At 54.8% G+C, this 18,503-nt stretch overlaps 1 protein-coding gene across 1 annotated transcript in view; it reads left to right on the top strand.

Moving 5' to 3' along the window:
• The first annotated feature begins 6,548 nt into the window (after window positions 1-6,548).
• The window catches only part of LOC134984409 (zinc finger protein 436-like), a 38,034-nt gene continuing 26,079 nt past the window's right edge, over window positions 6,549-18,503 (top strand). Inside the window, exon 1 of the mRNA XM_063949998.1 lies at window positions 6,549-6,657. The gene's annotated coding sequence lies outside the window, so the exon portion shown is untranslated. The remainder of the gene's footprint in view (window positions 6,658-18,503) is intronic.

The raw sequence follows: 18,503 nt of genomic DNA, 5'->3' as shown, positions 1-18,503 counted from the left end.
CGTGCCCCAAATCCGAGTGCTGGAGCCCGGATCGCTTGTTTGACAAGAGGAGATGAGCCTACAGAGACTGTTCCCCCTCCAGTCAGTCCGATGGAGTGTGGCGAGAGACAGGTGCACTCTGCAGAGAGAGTCACCTGCATGGCCAAACAGCCCCTACACAACATGTGGAGGCACCTGCAGCCAGTCCACGTGGGACCCCTGCAGGGAGAAGGCCTAAGAGACTCTGGGGCTTCAATCACTGTGGTGAGCCCCCACCTTATAGATCCTGCTGCAGTATTGCAGGGTCGCACTGCCACGGTCACCCTGGCAGAAGGAACAGAAAAAGCAGTTCCCATGGCAAGAGTCTACCTGGACTGGGGAGCTGGACCAGAGTTGCGAGAAGTTGCCGTCATGGATGGTCTCCCAACTGATGTGGTCCTAGGAAATGATCTGGGTGGTGGGATCGTCACTATGTTTGTTGGCGCCATTCCCCGGAGTCAAGTTCCAAAACCACCGTTGACATCAGCTACTCCAGCACAGCCCAGCCCAAAGGAAAAGACTACAGCTGCTAGACAACTGCCAGCACAGCCAACCACAGCATCAACCAGCCCAGAGGAAAAGATCACAGCGGCTAGATCAGTACATCGACCCCGCATGCCTTTTGCCTCTGGTATGCCTGCGTCCCCTAGCAACGCAGAGGATGTCGGTTCCAGCTCGTGTGATCCTGTGGGGGTGCCCAATGATGCTCCTGACCCAAGTGGTTTGCCAACTCCGGCGGTGAGTATGAGAAACCACACTGATTTTTCCATGACTGACCCCTACCAGACTGACCCTAGTAGCCCCACCTAGATCCCCCTGTAGAGTGTCCCAATTTAGGAGAGATTGAGGGCCACAGGCAGGAGTTTAGGGAGGCGCAACTCTCTGACCCATCCCCGAAAGGCATGAGGTGCCACTCTGGCAGCGGCCTTGACAGGGTTGGGGTGGGGAGTTTGACCTTGCGGGAAGGGTTAAGGTACAGGGTAGCCAGGAAAGTGGGAGGGGATAGACCAGATAGGGAATGTGTCCAACTGGTCCCCTCAGGGAACGTTCCTGCGCAACCGATGTCGGTTGCCAGCGAAACCCCTTTGGACAGTAACCCGGAGACAGACCGTACCCTGAAGTGCCTGACACAGAGCTTACCCTGGTCTGGAATGTCGGATGACGCCCAGACCACATGTAAGGCTGGTGCCATGCGTTGGCAGCCGGGGCACTCCAGCGTTTGTGCTGTCTCTGGGCCTCTGCCCATAGGAGAACCCTTGCAGCAAGTTGCTGTGGACATAGCAGGTCCCCTGCCTGTGCGCAGTAGATCGGGGAAGACACGCAGCCTCCCTGTAGTGGATGCCACACAGGATCCAGAGGCTGGTGGTCTGGCCGCCATCACTGTGGCACAGGTAGCGGACGAGGAGGAAGGAGTAGGCCTAGGTGACAGGGTAGGTTCCCCGAGTCATAGGTCGACGGAGGAGGATTGGAGGGCAGGTCTGACAGTTCGGGCAGACAGTTGCCAGATAGGTATGACGGAGGTGCAGTGCCTGGGGCACCATGTGGGAGGAGACAGGGGTAGGCCCAACCCAGAGGAGGTGGAGGCAACCAGAGGCTGTCCCCGACCCACATCACCCAGACCGGTACTGACCTTAGAACCTGTAAGGACCTACGGACATGTTGTCATTGACTTTAGTCCTGTAGTGAACCCCTTGACAGAGATGGCTAGGAAGGGCATTCCCAAGTCAGTGGACTTTGCACCTGCTTGCGAGTTGGCATTCCAGTCATTGAAGGAGGCTCGGGTACCCGCTCCAGTGCTGATGGCGCACATTCTTGACCAGGACTGTGTGTTACGAACTATTGCGCCACTGCACGGACTGGGAGCAGTACCGAGCCAGAAAGAGCCATATGGGCAGGAGCACCATGTGGCCTGTTTGAGCAGGAAACTGCTATTGTGGGAGGTGGGGTATGCCTCAGTTGGGACACCGTGGGTGGCACTTGTTTGTAACCAGCCCCCCGCCGTGGTGACTTACCACCCACCTGTTAGGTGGCTGCAACCTACCTTGAGGAAATTTGACAGACTTTTGTGGTGGAGCCTTGTACTTGGACTTCAGGTAGACTATTTGAACATTGTGCACATACGAAGAGAGGCCCACTGCACTATGGATGAACTGTCTAGGCCGGAGCCTACACATCCTAGGTAGCGTCCCCTTTACCCCAACGGACTGCGGGACCAGGTCCCAAATCGTTGGGACATGGGTCCCTGGTTGACCCGCTTGAATGGGGGGGGGGGGGGGGAGTGTGGCCGGAGAGACCAACCAGCCACACGTGTAATGGCGGCTGTGGCACTGAAGGTGTTAATCCTCGTGCCTGGCGCCATATTAAGGGACAATGGGCGCTTGGCGCCACTTTAAAATTGTGCACTGGTGCTAAGCGCCATCTTTAAATGTAGTGTGGGTGCTAGGCACCGGGTATTTAAAAATATATTTAATACTGTGTTTTCACCAATGTTATATTTAAGGCAATAGGCACAGTTGTAAGACTGCACATTTACATTGCAGCAAATGCCAGCACTTAGAAGGAATGTGTAAGCTGTGTTGGTTTTAAAATGCATTTACGTTTGTGGACAAATGGCTTGGAAGCTTCTCACCTAGGAATTGAGATGCTGATGACCCTGGCACCTGGAAAGGGGTGTATGGACAAGCCATTTGTTTGAGATTGAGATGCGTCTGTAACTTTATAGACACATGCAGGTGAAAGGATTTGTTGCTGTCTTCTCTGAATATTGTGTGAACTGGGTTTGCATGGAGATGTTAGAGGAGACAGGAACATGTTGATCAGATTGTTTTACAAATGCAAACTAGTGGGTTTTGTGTAACAACAGTTTGATGTAAGATTTCTTAGGCTGCATTATGTGTGATGCAGATTATGTTTAATTTACAGTATAAGAACGTTGTCTATGTGTGAGAGGGTGAATGCAATTGAAATGCAAGTTACATTTACATTTGTGAAAGAGACAGGAACATGATAATCAGATTGTGTTTGGGAAAGCCACTGGTTTGGTTATATATGAAGAGGAGCAGGAATGTGCTTTATCTAAGTCTTAACTTTTGAAATGTAAACTTGTATTTCTTTATATTTTCTGCGATAACCTGATTGGTTGGAGAAGACAGGGAGGGCTTACCCCCCTGTGGTACTGTGTGTAGAACTGAGATAAAAAGAGGATGCCTGTGAGCCTCCAGGGTATTGTAACATCTTCTTCTGCTGAAAACATCTTGATTGTATGCTGTTGCCCCTAGCAATAGGGAGGAGCCTTTTTAAAGGTTATTTGAGCAAATAAACATCTTTGCCTCAAGAAGACTGCTTCATCTTGTGACCTACAGGGTTAGGACAAACCTAGCCCCGTTCTCCGGCTGTCCAGGGAAGCACCTGACGTCTCCAAGCTCCGCCTTCCGCCAGCTACCGGTAGAGGCCTAGCAAGTGGCTAGTGGGGATTCGTCGACACCACACAGGTGTGGTAAAGCAGTGCGTCGGCACATACAGAGCAGAACCGTGGTTCCAAACGCCACGGCAGGTTAGGAGTTTGGTGGTGGCAGCAAGAACCCGCCCACAACGCAGTGGGTGGAGTCAGTAACAGGCGGTTACTGACGGTAAGCGGGAATCCCCTATGTGGTCAGGCCTCGTGCGGCTTGACCTTCCATTCTGTGCGCAGTCGACGGGACGCGGCAAGCGGCGAGTGCTTCCGTACGGTATCGTCCTGTCACACATGCGGACGCTTGTCCGCATGTCAATCTGTGTAAAGTCAGTGGCGCCACTGCGAGGCGCCCTCTTCAGGTCAGGAGCCCGGCGGCAGCCGACTCCGCTGCCTCCCGGAGTTCCGCCTCTGCAGAAAGCTACCCCTGTATACTATGACGGCACAGGATGCTACCCCTGTATATTATGACAATACAGGCTGCTCCCCCTGTATACTATGACAGTACAGGATGCTACCCCTGTATATTATGACAACACAGGCCACTCCTTCTGTATAGAAAGAAAATACATTCCGATCACCCTATATAATAATAATAACAAGACACCAAAGGCCCCTTCCGCCTGTATATTATGACAACACAGGCCACTCCCCCTGTATACTATGACAGTACAGGATGATACCCCTGTATTATGACAACATAGGCCACTCCTCCTGTATAGAAAGACAATACATGTCGTTCACCCTATATAATAATAGTAACAAGACACCACAGGCCACTTTCCCTGTATAAAAAGGAAACACCGGCTGCTGCCCCTGTATAGTAGGATGTCATAATCCACTACCCCTGTATAGGAGGATGCCCCAGGTCGCTCCCCCTGTTGAGTAGGACAACACCTGCCGCTCCCCTGTATATATATATATATATATACAGCTCTACTGAATATTAATACAACATATGCCGCTCCACCTGTATAGTACAATGCCACAGGACACAACACCTGTAATGTCCCATAGAATTACAGTAACGGCGAGTTCTGCGCCACCTGTATCACGGTAACGGCGGAATGTGCGCCACCTGTATTACGGTAATGGCGAGGTCTGCGCCACCTGTATTACGGTAACGGCGGAGACTGCACCACCTGTATAACGGTGTCTGCGCCACCTGTATCACGGTAACGACGGGGACTGCACCACCTGTATCACGGTAACGGCGGGGCCTGCTCCACCTGTATTACGGTAATGGCGGGTTTTGCGCCACATTTATTACAGTAATGGCGGGGTCTGCACCCCCTGTATTATGGTAACGGTAGAGTCTGCGCCACCTGTATAACGGTAACGGCAGGGGGTATTGCGGTAACGGTGGGGTCTGCACCACCTGCGTTACGGTAACAGTGGGGTCTGCGCCACCTGTATTAAAGTAACGGCGGGGTCTGCCCCACCTGTATAACGGTAACGGCGGGGTTTGTCCCACCTGTATAACGGTAAAGGCGGGGTCTGTGCCACCTGTATCACGGTAACGGCGGGGTCTGCGCCACCTGTATTACGGTAACAGCGGGGTCTGCGCCACCTGTATTACGGTAACGGCGGGGTCTGCGCCACCTGTATTACGGTAACGGCGGGGTCTGCGTCACCTGTATTACAGTAACGGCGGGGTCTGCTCCACCATTATTACGGTAATAGCGGTGCCTGTGCCACCTGTATTACGGTAACGGCAGAGTCTGCGCCACCTGTATTACGGTAACGGCGGGGTTTGCTCCACCTGTATTACGGTAATGGCGGGGTCTGCGCCCCCTGTATTATGGTAACGGTGGAGTCTGCGCCACCTGTATTACGGTAACGGCGGGGTCTGCTCCCCCTGTATTACGGTAACGGTGGGGTCTGCTCCCCCTGTATTACGGTAACGGTGGGGTGTGCACCCCCTGCATTACGGCAACGGCGAGGTCTGCGCCATCTGTATTACCGTAATGGCGGGGTCAACATCACCTGTATTACGGTAACGGCGGGGACTGCACCACCTGTATCACGGTAACGGCGGGGCCTGCTCCACCTACATTACGGTAATGGCGGGTTTTGCGCCACATTTATTACGGTAATGGCGGGGTCTGCGCCCCCTGTATTATGGTAACGGTGGAGTCTGCGCCACCTGTATTACGGTAACGGCAGGGGGTATTGCGGTAACGGCGGGGTCTACACCACCTGCGTTACGGTAACGGCGGGGTCTGCGCCACCTGTATTACGGTAACGGCGGGGTCTGCGCCACCTGCGTTACCTGCGTTACGGTAACGGCGGGGTCTGCGCCACCTGTATTACGGTAACGGCGGGGTCTGCGCCACCTGTATTACAGTAATAGGACACTAGAGTGTCAGCCACCTGTACAGGGATAATGCAGCACCAGAGGCTGCTCCAGCTGCACTATAACAAGGCACCAGAGGCTGCTCCCCCTGTAGTACAGAACCTGACACCAGAGCTGCTCAGCCTATAGAATAATAATAATAATATCATTACCTGCTGCCAGACACAGCAATGGCTGCTCTCTGCTCCTGCTGCCTTGTGGGAATGATAGAAGGAAGGCGGAGCTCAGACCAGGGGAAAATGGCCGCCGCTCCTGACGTCACTACACGGCCAGGGAACCTATTGCTGCTGCCGGTCTGGTCTACAAGAAAATGGCCGCCGGCATCCTGCATTGAGGACATGTGTGGCAATTGTAAATACAGAGGGCGGGGCTGTAGGCGGGGTGAAGGAGGGGAGAGGCCAGTAACCAGTAAGCAGCCTTTGTCAATCATGCCCTACTTCCTGCCTGTGCGTTCCACCTTCCGGATTGTGCGTTCCATGATGAGAGTGGCCGCGGCCAATGGACAGGAGAGTGGACGGGCAGGGTGCGGTTCTTGTGTGACGAGCCGCTGCGTCCAATGGGCAGGGAGTGGGCGGGGCTAGAGGTAAATGAGCGACGGAGTATTGCGACCTATAAGAAGAGGGAGTAAGGGCGGGGCTGTGTTTAACTGTGACTGGAAGCTGCGGCCTATGAGCAGTGAGTAGGCGGGGCTGCTCCTGGTTGCCGAGTTACCGTGGTCCCATGCGTTATGCTGACGATCCCACGAAAATTCTGTCCCGCCCACTTCCGGTACACATTCCTCCGTCCAGGCCAGGGTGACGGTGTGAGCTGCTGCTTCCGCCTCATCCTCCAGGTACTGTTCCCTCATCCCACCTGTCTCCTGCCCCCACCTCTCCTAATACCCCCTCTCCTGCCCCAACCTCTCCTAATACCCCCTCTCCTGCCCCCATCCTCTCCTAATACCCCCTCTCCTGCCCCATCCTCTCCTAATACCCCCTCTCCTGCCCCCATCCTCTCCTAATACCCCCTCTCCTGCCCCCAATCTCTCCTAATACCACCTCTCCTGCCCCATCCTCTCCTAATACCACCTCTCCTGCCCCATCCTCTCCTAATACCCCCTCTCCTGCCCCCACCTCTCCTAATACCCCCTCTCCTGCCCCATCCTCTCCTAATACCCCCTCTCCTGCCCCCACCTCTCCTAATACCCCCTCTCCTGCCCCAACCTCTCCTAATACCCCCTCTCCTGCCCCCATCCTCTCCTAATACCCCCTCTCCTGCCCCCATCCTCTCCTAATACCCCCTCTCCTGCCCCCATCCTCTCCTAATACCCCCTCTCCTGCCCCCATCCTCTCCTAATACCCCCTCTCCTGCCCCCAATCTCTCCTAATACCACCTCTCCTGCCCCATCCTCTCCTAATACCCCCTCTCCTGCCCCATCCTCTCCTAATACCCCCTCTCCTGCCCCATCCTCTCCTAATACCCCCTCTCCTGCCCCCATCCTCTCCTAATACCCCCTCTCCTGCCCCTACCTCTCCTAATACCCCCTCTCCTGCCCCAAACCTCTCCTAATACCCCCTCTCCTGCCCCCATCCTCTCCTATTACCCCCTCTCCTGCCCCATCCTCTCCTATTACCCCCTCTCCTGCCCCCACCTCTCCTAATACCCCCTCTCCTGCCCCCACCTCTCCTAATACCCCCTCTCCTGCCCCATCCTCTCCTAATACCCCCTCTCCTGCCCCCACCTCTCCTAATACCCCCTCTCCTGCCCCCACCTCTCCTAATACCCCGTCTCCTGCCCCAACCTCTCCTAATACCCCCTCTCCTGCCCCAACCTCTCCTAATACCCCCTCTCCTGCCCCAACCTCTCCTAATACCCCCTCTCCTGCCCCCAACCTCTCCTAATACCTCCTCTCCTGCCCCCAACCTCTCCTAATACCCCCTCTCCTGCCCCCAACCTCTCCTAATACCCCTCTCCTGCCCCAACCTCTCCTAATACCCCCTCTCCTGCCCCAACCTCTCCTAATACCCCCTCTCCTGCCCCCAACCTTTCCTAATACCCCCTCTCCTGCCCCCAACCTCTCCTAATACCCCCTCTCCTGCCCCCAACCTCTCCTAATACCCCCTATCCTGCCCCATCCTCTCCTAATGCCCCCAACCTCTCCTAATACCCCCTATCCTGCCCCACCTCTCCTAATACCCCCTATCCTGCCCCATCCTCTCCTAATGCCCCCTATCCTGCCCCATCCTCTCCTAATACCCCCTATCCTGCCCCATCCTTTCCTAATACCCCTCAGCTGCTGCCCCTGCATTCTCCTAATGCCCCCTCAGCTGCTGCCCCTGCATCCTCCTAATGCCCCCTCAGCTGCTGCCCCTGCATTCTCCTAATGCCCCCTCAGCTGCTGCCCCTGCATTCTCCTAATGCCCCCTCAGCTGCTGCCCCTCGCATTCTCCTAATGCCCCCTCAGCTGCTGCCCCTCGCATTCTCCTAATGCCCCCTCAGCTGCTGCCCCTCGCATTCTCCTAATGCCCCCTCAGCTGCTGCCCCTCGCATTCTCCTAATGCCCCCTCAGCTGCTGCCCCTCGCATTCTCCTAATGCCCCCTCAGCTGCTGCCCCTCGCATTCTCCTAATGCCCCCTCAGCTGCTGCCCCTCGCATTCTCCTAATGCCCCCTCAGCTGCTGCCCCTCGCATTCTCCTAATGCCCCCTCAGCTGCTGCCCCTCGCATTCTCCTAATGCCCCCTCAGCTGCTACCCCTGCATTCTCCTAATGCCCCCTCACCTGCTGCCCCTCACATTCTCCTAATGCCCCCTCACCTGCTGCCCCTCACATTCTCCTAATGCCCTCTCACCTGCTGCCCCCTGCTTGTCACCTGCTACCGACTGCCTGTACCTTACCACCCCGTCTGTCACCCGCCTCTCCTGCCACCCCCTGCCTCTACCCTGCCACTCCTGCCTGTCACCCACCTCTCATGCCATCCCCTGCCTGTCATCTGTTACTCCCTGTATGTCACTCCCCTCTGCTGCCACCCCTGCCAGCCCCTGCCTGTCACCCACCTCTCATGCCACCCCCTGCATGTCATCTGCCTCCCCCTGCCACCCACTGCCTGTCACCCACCGCTCCTGCCATACCCTGCCACCTGCCTCTCTTGCTGCCCCCAGTTTATACCCTACCACCCCGTCCTGTACCTTACCACCCCCTGTCTGTCACCCACTTCTCATGCCATCCACTGCCTGTCATCTGCCACTCCCTGTATGTCACCTGCCTCTTCTGCTGCCCCCAGTCTATACCCTACCACCCCGTCCTGTACCTTACCACCCCCTGTCTGTCACCCACTTCTCATGCTATCCACTGCCTGTCATCTGCCACTCCCTGTATGTCACCTGCCTCTCCTGCTGCCCCCAGTCTATACCCTACCACCCCGTCCTGTACCTTACCACCCCCTGTCTGTCACCCACTTCTCATGCCATCCACTGCCTGTCATCTGCCACTCCCTGTATGTCACCTGCCTCTCCTGCAACCCCCTGCATGTCACCCACCTCTCATGCCATCCGTTGCATGTCATCTGCCACTCCCTGTATGTCACCCACCTCTCCTGCCACACCTTGCCTCTACCCTGCCACCCGCTGCCTGTCACCCACTCTCCTTCCACCCACTGCCTGTACCCTGCCACCCACTGCCTGTCACCCACCGCTCCTGCCACCCCGTCTGTCACCTGCCGTCCTCAGTCTATACCCTACCAACCTGTCCTGAACCCTGCCGCCCTCTTCCTGTACCCTGCCAGTCGCCTGGCACTCCTGCTGCCCCCTGCCTCTCCTACCACCCTGTCGGTCACCTGCCACGACCTGCCTGTAACCTGCCTCTACTACCACCCCCTGTCTGTCACCTGCCACCACCTGCCTCTACCACACCCCTGCCACCCCGTCTATCACCCACCTCTCTTGCCACCACATACCACCCTGTCCTGTACCCTGCCAGTCGTCTGCAGCCGCTTGCCAGTTGCCTGACACTCCTGCTGCCCCCTGCCTCTCCTACCACCCCCTGTCTGTCACCTGCCACCACCTGCCTCTCCTACCACCCCCTGCCCATCACCTGCCTCTCCTACCACCCCCTGTCTGTCACCTGCCACCACCTGCCTCTCCTACCACCCCCTGCCCATCACCTGCCACCACCTGCCTCTCCTACCACCCCCCTGCCCATCACCTGCCACTTTCCTGCCTGTAACCTGCCTCTACTACCACCCGCTGTCTTTCACCTGCCACCGCCTGTCTTACCTGTACCTCTCTGCCTGTACCTTTCCTCCATTGCCTCTTCTACCACCCCCTGCCCATCATCCTCCACCACCTGCATCTCCTGCCACCCACATGTCCGTCACCTGGCTCTCCTGCTTGCACCCTGCTGCCTCACCTGCAGCCCCCTACTCATCACCTGCCTCTCCTGCATCTGCCTGGCTGTACCCTGACACATCTTCCTCTCCTGCCACCCCCTTTTCATCACCTGCCGTGTCACCTGGCGCCCCCCCCCCCCGACCGTCACCTGTCGTCCGTCCGCCCCCCCCCCCCCCCAGCTGTCACCTGTCGTCGTCTGTCCCCCCTGGCCGTCACCTGTCGCCCCCCTCCCCTGGCCGTCACCTGTCGGCGTGACCGGCAGCTGCATGGGGGAGGAGTTGCGTGACCGGTGGCTGCATGGGGGAGGAGTTGCGTGACCGGTGGCTGCATGGGGGTGAGGTTGCGTGACCGGTGGCTGCATGGGGGTGAGGTTGCGTGACCTGTGGCTGCATGGGGGTGAGGTTGCGTGACCGGTGGCTGCATTGGGGTATAACCAGCAGGCACAGCATAGTGAGGGTGGGATGTGTGATTGTAGCTGCATGGGGGTGGGGTGTGTGACCAGTGGGCACATCAGTGAGGGTGGGATGTGTGACCGGTGGCTGCATGGGGGAGGGGGTGTGACCGGTGGCTGCATGGGGGAGGGGGGTGTGACCGGTGGCTGCATGGGGGAGGGGGGCGTGGCCGGTGGCTGCATGGGGGAGGGGGGCGTGACCGGTGGCTGCATGGGGGAGGGGGCGTGACCGGTGGCTGCATGGGGGAGGGGGCGTGACCGGTGGCTGCATGGGGAGGGGGCGTGACCAGTAGGCACATCAGTGAGGGTGGGATGTGTGACCGGTGGCTGCATGGGGGAGGGGTGCGTGTCAGGTGGCTACATGGGTGCCGGGTAGGTGACCAGTAGGCACATCAGTGAGGGTGAGATATGTGACCGGTGGCTGCATGGGGGAGGGTTGCGTGTCAGGTAGCTACATGGGTGCCGGGTAGGTGACCAGTAGGCACATCAGTGAGGGTGAGATGTGTGACCGGTGGCTGCATGGGGGAGGGGTGCGTGTCAGGTGGCTACATGGGTTCCCGGGTAGGTGACCAGTAGGCACATCAGTGAGGGTGGGATGTGTGACCGGTGGCTGCATGGGGGAGGGGTGCGTGTCAGGTGGCTACATGGGTGCGGGGTAGGTGACCAGTAGGCACATCAGTGAGGGTGGGATGTGTGACCGGTGGCTGCATGGGGGAGGGGTGCGTGTCAGGTGGCTACATGGGTGCCGGGTAGGTGACCAGTAGGCACATCAGTGAGGGTGGGATGTGTGACCGGTGGTTGCATGGGGGAGGGGTGCGTGTCAGGTGGCTGCATGGGTGCGGGGTAGGTGACCAGTAGGCACATCAGTGAGGGTAGGATGTGTGACCGGTGGCTGCATGGGGGAGGGGTGCGTGTCAGGTGGCTACATGGGTGCCGGGTAGGTGACCAGTAGGCACATCAGTGAGGGTGAGATGTGTGACCGGTGGCTGCATGGGGGAGGGGTGCGTGTCAGGTGGCTACATGGGTGCGGGGTAGGTGACCAGTAGGCACATCAGTGAGGGTGGGATGTGTGACCGGTGGCTGCATGGGGGAGGGGTGCGTGTCAGGTGGCTACATGGGTGCCGGGTAGGTGACCAGTAGGCACATCAGTGAGGGTGAGATGTGTGACCGGTGGCTGCATGGGGGAGGGGTGCGTGTCAGGTGGCTACATGGGTGCGGGGTAGGTGACCAGTAGGCACATCAGTGAGGGTGGGATGTGTGACCGGTGGCTGCATGGGGGAGGGGTGCGTGTCAGGTGGCTACATGGGTGCCGGGTAGGTGACCAGTAGGCACATCAGTGAGGGTGGGATGTGTGACCGGTGGCTGCATGGGGGAGGGGTGCGTGTCAGGTGGCTACATGGGTGCGGGGTAGGTGACCAGTAGGCACATCAGTGAGGGTAGGATGCGCACACATCACAGTTAGGTTGTGGTGGGAGAAGTGTGCACAGCAGAAGTGAGGGTAGAACGCTCCGCACACATGGGGTTGGGTGTACCTGTGCATCAGTGACGTGCGGGGAGACGGAGCTTTTCCTGTCATACTAACATATACGCCACAGTTTTGACTGTATCCAGTATATAAAAAATACAAAGAACATATAAATATCATTTCTCTAACGTCCTAAGTGGATGCTGGGACTCCGTAAGGACCATGGGGAATAGCGGCTCCGCAGGAGACAGGGCACAAAATAAAAGCTTGAGTATCAGGTGGTGTGCACTGGCTCCTCCCCCTATGACCCTCCTCCAAGCCAGTTAGATTTTTGTGCCCGGCCGAGAAGGGTGCAATCTAGGTGGCTCTCCTGAGCTGCTTAGAATAAAAGTTTAGTAAGTTTTTTTTTTTTTTTTTTTTCAGTGAGTCCTGCTGGCAACAGGCTCACTGCACCGTGGGACTAAGGGGAGAAGAAGCGAACTCACCTGAGTGCAGAGTGGATTGGGCTTCTTAGGCTACTGGACGTTAGCTCCAGAGGGACGATCACAGGTTCAGCCTGGATGGGTCACCGGAGCCGCGCCGCCGTCCCCCTTACAGAGCCAGAAGAGACGAAGAGGTCCGGTGAAAGCGGCGGCAGAAGACATCCTGTCTTCAAGACTAAGGTAGCGCACAGCACCGCAGCTGTGCGCCATTGCTCTCAGCACACTTCACACTCCGGTCACTGAGGGTGCAGGGCGCTGGGGGGGGAGCGCCCTGAGACGCAATATAACTCAGATACCTTAGCTGGCTAAAGGAATACATCACATATAGCTCCAGGGCAATATGGATGTATTTTTTCCCCTGCCATTTTTACACAGAAAAAGCGGGAGATAAGGACGTCGTGAAGGGGCGGGGCCTATCTCCTCAGCACACTGGCGCCATTTTTCCCTCACAGCTCCGCTGGAAGGACGGCTCCCTGACTCTCCCCTGCAGTCCTGCTTCTGATTCAGGGTAAAAAAAGAGAAGGGGGGGCATTTTGGCAGCAGATAATAACAAAACAGCAGCTAGAAGGGATTAACACTTATATAAGGTTATCCCTGTATATATATAGCGCTGGGTGTGTGCTGGCAGACTCTCCCTCTGTCTCTCCAAAGGGCTAAGTGGGGTCCTGTCCTCTATCAGAGCATTCCCGGTGTGTGGGCTGTGTGTCGGTACGCGTGTGTCGACATGTATGAGGAGGAAAATGAGGTGGAGGCGGAGCAGTTGCCTGTGTTAGTGATGTCACCCCCTAGGGAGTCGACACCTGACTGGATGATTGTGTTTAAGCAATTAAGTGATAATGTCAGCAATTTGCAAAAGACTGTTGACGACATGAGAAAGCCGGCAAATCAATTAGTGCCTGTTCAGGCGTCTCAGACACCGTCAGGGGCCCTAAAACGGCCGCTACCTCAGTGGGTCGACACGGATCCAGATACAGATACTGAGTCTAGTGTCGACGGTGACGAGACAAACGTAATGTCCAGTAGGGCCACACGTTACATGATCACGGCAATGAAAGAGGCACTGAACCTCTCTGACACTACAAGTACCACAAAGGCGGGTATTATGTGGGGTGTGAAAAAACTGCCAATAGTTTTTCCTGAGTCTGATGAAATTAATGAGGTGTGTGATAAAGCGTGGGTTTCCCCCGATAAAAAAACAGCTAATTTCTAATAAATTATTAGCACTATACCCTTTCCCGCCAGAGGTTAGGGCGCGGTGGGAAACACCCCCTAGGGTAGATAAGGCGCTCACACGTTTATCTAAACAAGTAGCGTTACCGTCCCCGGATACGGCCACCCTCAAAGAACCAGCTGATAGAAGGCTGGAAAATATCCTGAAAAGTATATACACACATACTGGTGTTATACTGCGACCAGCAATCGCATCAGCCTGGATGTGCAGTGCTGGAGTCGCATGGGCGGATTCCCTGACTGAGAATATTGATACCCTGGATAGGGACAATATTTTGTTAACTATAGAACATTTAAAGGATGCATTGCTATATATGCGTGATGCGCAGATGGATATTTGTACCCTGGCATCAAGAGTAAGTGCAATGTCCATCTCTGCCAGAAGAGCATTATGGACCCGACAGTGGTCAGGGGACGCAGATTCCAAACGGCACATGGAAGTATTGCCGTATAAGGGGGAGGAGTTATTTGGGGCTGGTCTAACAGACCTGGTGGCCACGGCAACGGCTGGAAAATCCACCTTTTTACCCCAGGTTACTTCACATCAACAGAAAAAGACAGTCTTTTCAAACTCAGTCCTTTCGTTCCCATAAGTACAAGCGAGCAAAAGGCCACTCTTTTCTGCCCAAGGGCAGAGGAAGAGGAAAAAGACTGCACCATGCAGCCGCTTCCCAGGAGCAGAAGCCCTCCCCTGCTTCTGCCAAGTCTTCAGCATGACGCTGGGGCTTTACAAGCAGACTCGGACACGGTGGGGGCCCGTCTCAAGAATTTCAACGCGCAGTGGGCTCACTCGCAAGTGGATCCCTGGATTCTACAGGTAGTATCACAGGGGTACAAACTGGAATTCGAGGCGTTTCCTCCTCATCGGTTCCTGAAGTCTGCTTTACCAAAGTCTCCCTCCGACAGGGAGGCAGTTCTGGAAGCCATTCACAAGCTGTACTCCCAGCAGGTGATAATCAAGGTACCCCTCTTACAACAAGGGAAGGGGTATTATTCCACACTATTTGTGGTACCGAAGCCGGACGGCTCGGTGAGACCAATCTTAAATCTAAAATCTTTGAACACTTACATAAAAAGGTTCAAATTCAAGATGGAGTCACTCAGAGCGGTGATAGCGAACCTGGAAGAGGGGGACTATATGGTGTCGCTGGACATCAAAGATGCTTATCTACACGTCCCAATATACCCTTCTCACCAAGGGTACCTCAGGTTTGTAGTACAAAACTGTCATTATCAGTTTCAGACGCTGCCGTTTGGATTGTCCACGGCGCCTCGGGTCTTTACCAAGGTAATGGCCGAAATGATGATTCTTCTACGAAGAAAAGGCATCTTAATTATCCCTTACTTGGACGATCTCCTGATAAGGGCAAGAACCAAGGAACAGTTAGAAGTCGGAGTAGCACTATCTCAGGTAGTGCTAAGTCAGCACGGATGGATTCTAAATATCCCAAAATCGCAGCTGATTCCAACGACACGTCTACTGTTCTTAGGAATGATTCTGGACACAGTCCAGAAGAAGGTGTTTCTCCCGGAGGAGAAGGCCAGGGAGTTATCCGAGCTAGTCAGGAACCTCCTAAAACCAGGACAGGTCTCAGTGCATCAGTGCACGAGGGTCCTGGGAAAAATGGTGGCTTCTTACGAAGCGATTCCATTCGGAAGATTCCATGCAAGAACATTTCAGTGGGATCTACTGGGAAAATGGTCCGGATCGCATCTTCAGATGCATCAACGGATAACCCTGTCGCCAAGGACAAGGGTGTCTCTCCTGTGGTGGCTTCAGAGTGCTCATCTACTAGAGGGCCGCAGATTTGGCATTCAGGATTGGATCCTGGTAACCACGGATGCCAGCCTGAGAGGCTGGGGAGCAGTCACACAGGGAAGGAATTTTCAGGGCTTGTGGTCAAGCATGGAAACATCTCTTCATATAAACATTCTGGAACTAAGGGCCATTTACAATGCCTTAATTCAAGCAAAACCTCTGCTTCAGGGTCTGGCGGTGTTGATCCAATCGGACAACATCACGTCAGTCGCCCACGTAAACAGACAGGGCGGCACGAGAAGCAGGAGGGCAATGGCAGAAACTGCAAGGATTCTTCGCTGGGCGGAAAATCATGTGATAGCACTGTCAGCAGTGTTCATTCCGGGAGTGGACAACTGGGAAGCAGACTTCCTCAGCAGACACGACCTTCACCCGGGAGAGTGGGGACTTCACCCAGAAGTCTTCCACCAAATTGTAAACCGTTGGGAAAAACCAAAGGTGGACATGATGGCGTCACGTCTAAACAAAAAACTGGACAGATATTGCGCCAGGTCAAGGGACCCTCAGGCAATAGCAGTGGACGCTCTGGTAACGCCGTGGGTGTACCAGTCAGTGTATGTGTTCCCTCCTCTGCCCCTCATACCAAAAGTATTGAGAATCATAAGAAGGAGAGGAGTAAGAACTATACTCGTGGTTCCGGATTGGCCAAGAAGATCTTGGTACCCGGAACTTCAAGAGATGCTCACGGACGAACCGTGGCCTCTACCTCTAAGAAAGGACCTGCTACTGCAAGGGCCTTGTCTGTTCCAAGACTTACCGCGGCTGCGTTTGACGGCATGGCGGTTGAACGCCGGATCCTACAGGACAAGGGCATTCCAGAGGAAGTCATCCCTACTCTGGTAAAAGCCAGAAAGGAAGTAACCGCAAAACATTATCACCGCATTTGGCGTAAATATGTTGCGTGGTGTGAGGCCAAGAAGGCCCCTACAGAGGAATTTCAACTGGGTCGTTTCTTGCATTTCCTGCAAACAGGACTGTCTATGGGCCTAAAATTAGGGTCCATTAAGGTTCAAATTTCGGCCTTGTCGATATTCTTCCAGAAAGAACTGGCTTCAGTACCTGAAGTTCAGACATTTGTGAAAGGGGTGCTGCACATACAGCCTCCTTTTGTGCCTCCAGTGGCACCTTGGGATCTCAATGTTGTGTTGAGATTTCTAAAATCACATTGGTTTGAACCATTGTCTACGGTAGAATTAAAATATCTCACGTGGAAGGTGTCGATGTTGTTGGCCTTGGCTTCAGCCAGGCGTGTGTCAGAATTGGCGGCTTTATCATGTAAAAGCCCTTACCTAATTTTTCATTCTGACAGGGCGGAATTGAGGACTTGTCCTCAATTTCTACCTAAGGTGGTTTCTGCATTTCACATGAACCAACCTATTGTGGTACCTGCGGCTACTAGGGACTTAGAGGACTCTAAGTTGCTGGACGTTGTCAGGGCCTTGAAAATATATGTTTCCAGGACGGCTGGAGTCAGGAAATCTGACTCGCTGTTTATCCTGTATGCACCCAACAAGCTGGGTGCTCCTGCTTCAAAGCAGACGATTGCTCGTTGGATTTGTAGTACAATTCAGCTTGCACATTCCGTGGCAGGATTGCCACAGCCAAAATCAGTAAAAGCCCATTCCACAAGGAAGGTGGGCTCATCTTGGGCGGCTGCCCGAGGGGTCTCGGCTTTACAACTTTGCCGAGCAGCTACTTGGTCAGGGGCAAACACGTTTGCAAAATTCTACAAATTTGATACCCTGGCTGAGGAGGACCTGGAGTTCTCTCACTCGGTGCTGCAGAGTCATCCGCACTCTCCCGCCCGTTTGGGAGCTTTGGTATAATCCCCATGGTCCTTACGGAGTCCCAGCATCCACTTAGGACGTTAGAGAAAATAAGATTTTACTTACCGATAAATCTATTTCTCGTAGTCCGTAGTGGATGCTGGGCGCCCATCCCTAGTGCGGATTGTCTGCAATACTTGTATATAGTTATTGTTACAAAAAAATTCGGGTTATTATTGTTGAGCCATCTTTTCAGAGGCTCCTTTGCATTTATCATACTGTTAACTGGGTTCAGATCACGAGTTGTACGGTGTGATTGGTGTGGCTGGTATGAGTCTTACCCGGGATTCAATATCCTTCCTTATTATGTACGCTCGTCCGGGCACAGTATCCTAACTGGCTTGGAGGAGGGTCATAGGGGGAGGAGCCAGTGCACACCACCTGATACTCAAGCTTTTATTTTGTGCCCTGTCTCCTGCGGAGCCGCTATTCCCCATGGTCCTTACGGAGTCCCAGCATCCACTACGGACTACGAGAAATAGATTTATCGGTAAGTAAAATCTTATTATTTGTATTATTCTAATCATTTCTGTAGTCAAAAGTCTGAAGTAAAAATTCTATGGTAGGTGAGGCAGTGCCCCCCCCCCCCCCCCCCCCCCATCTCCACCTACCTTACCCGCACTCACCAAATTTATACTACACCTCCTGTGTATAATGTCCACATGTGTATATACTGCTGCACCTGTGTATAATGCCCACATGTATATACCGCTGCACCTGTGTATAGTGCCCACGTGTATATACCGCTGCACCTGTGTATAATGTCCACATGTATATACAGCTGCACCTGTATATAATGCCCAAATGTGTATATACTGCTGCATCTGTGTATAATGCCCACGTGTATGTACCGCTGCACCTGTGTATAATGCCCACGTGTATGTACCGCTGCACCTGTGTATAATGCCCACGTGTATGTACCGCTGCCCCTGTGTATAATGCCCACGTGTATGTACCGCTGCCCCTGTGTGTAACGCCCACGTGTGCGTACCGCTGCCCCTGTGTGTAACGCCCACGTGTGCGTACCGCTGCCCCTGTGTG

This window comes from Pseudophryne corroboree (genome assembly GCF_028390025.1).
Source record: "Pseudophryne corroboree isolate aPseCor3 chromosome 3 unlocalized genomic scaffold, aPseCor3.hap2 SUPER_3_unloc_51, whole genome shotgun sequence".
Taxonomy (NCBI): domain Eukaryota; kingdom Metazoa; phylum Chordata; class Amphibia; order Anura; family Myobatrachidae; genus Pseudophryne; species Pseudophryne corroboree.
The sequence above is the reverse complement of the archived record's forward strand: the minus strand, read 5'-3'. Positions and strand labels throughout refer to the sequence as shown.